At 45.2% G+C, this 1,573-nt stretch overlaps 1 pseudogene; it reads left to right on the forward strand.

Moving 5' to 3' along the window:
* The first annotated feature begins 383 nt into the window (after window positions 1–383).
* LOC101641240 lies at window positions 384–1,333 on the forward strand (annotated as a pseudogene).
* Window positions 1,334–1,573: the final 240 nt, after the last annotated feature.

The following is a 1,573-nucleotide window of genomic DNA, read 5'->3' on the forward strand; positions in this document are numbered from 1 at the left end:
ATATAAGAGAACACACTGTAGTCAGTCTGCCTCTCAGTGGACACTGCCACTCAGGAGAGCTATTGTGTCTTAATAATTAATTAATCAATCCAGGGGTACAGTCCTTTCTCTCAGATGATTCATTCCTTTCCTTTTCTACTTCTGCAACTAAATGTTTCATTAGAAAACCCACACCCAGCAAGCCTCCTGCAAAGTTGGATGTTTCCTTCCAGTTTTGCCCAAGTCTTCTTTTCTGCTCTTTCTCAGGATCAGCCGTTCAAAGCCACCAGTTGCTCCTCGGGAAAAAGACGAGGCATTCTATTCCCATAAAGAGTTACATGCTTTCTTCCTTTGGATGCAGTGGAGGAAGTACCATTAGGCTTCCCGCCTGCCCACCACCTGTCATGTCTAAGTCAGAGTCTCCTAAGGAGCCTGAGCTACTGCGGAAACTTTGGAACATCAGAGGGTTGAGTTAAGAGTCTGCAGAGCCCTTTGGAGCCGTGATGGAAGCTCATGGACTGTGTGCTAACATCACAGAGGTCGAACATCAAGCGCTTCGAAGGCTTTGGGTTTGTCCCTTACTCTGCTGCGGAGGAGGTGCTTGCAGCCCTGAAGGCAAGGCCACACAGGGTGGGTGGAAGAGTTGTGGAGCCAAAGAGGGCTGTCCCACGAGAAGGCGCTTAAAGACCAGATCCCCATTTAACTGAAAGAGATCTTTGTCGGTGGCATCAAAGACGACACTGAAGAGCACCACCCACAGGATGATTTTGAGCAATATGGGAAAACTGAAGTAAATGAAATCATGACTGATTGAGATAGTGGCAAGAAGAGTTACATTGCATTTTGACTTTTGATGACCATGGCTCTGTAGATAATTTTGTCACTCAGAAATACCATACTATGAATGGCCACACCTGTGAAGTAAGGAAAGCCCTTTGAAGCAAGAGCTGGCCAGTGCCTCTTCCAGCCAAAGAGGTGGAAGTTGTTCTGGGAACTTCGGTGGTGAAGGTGGTTTTGGTGGGAATAACTTTGGTCATGGAGGAAACTTCAGTGGAGGTGGTGGAGGTGGTGGCAGCCGTGGCAGTGGTGAATATGATGGCAGTGGAGATGGTGACATTGGATTTGGTAATGATGGAAGAAACTTTACATCCAAAATTGTGGTAGAAGTGACAATGATTTTGGAAATTACAGCAATCAATTTTCCAATTTTGAACCGAGGAAGAGAAGAAAATTTGGAGGCCGAAGCTCTGGCCCATACGTTGGTGGAGGTCAATACTTTGCCAAACCATGAGACCAAGGTGGCTATGGTAGTTCAAGCAGTAGCAGTAGCTTTGACAGTGGAAGAAGATTTTAAGGACTAGCAGAAAACAAAACTTAACAGGCAAGGAGAGCCAGAAAAGTGACAGGGAAGCCACAGGTTACTGCATATTTGTGAATTCAGCCAAGCAGAGTGGTGGGAGCACATAGCTGCTACAAAGGAGACATGTTTTAGACAATATTCATGTGTATGGGAAAAAAATGTGAGGACTGTATTTGTGACTAATTGTATAACAGGTTATTTTAGATTCTGTTCTGTGCAAAGCATTCCAACAAA

The sequence above is a fragment of the Echinops telfairi genome, unplaced genomic scaffold (assembly GCF_000313985.2).
Source record: "Echinops telfairi isolate 266 unplaced genomic scaffold, ASM31398v2 ScPeMD7_7424;HRSCAF=8462, whole genome shotgun sequence".
Lineage (NCBI taxonomy): Eukaryota > Metazoa > Chordata > Mammalia > Afrosoricida > Tenrecidae > Echinops > Echinops telfairi.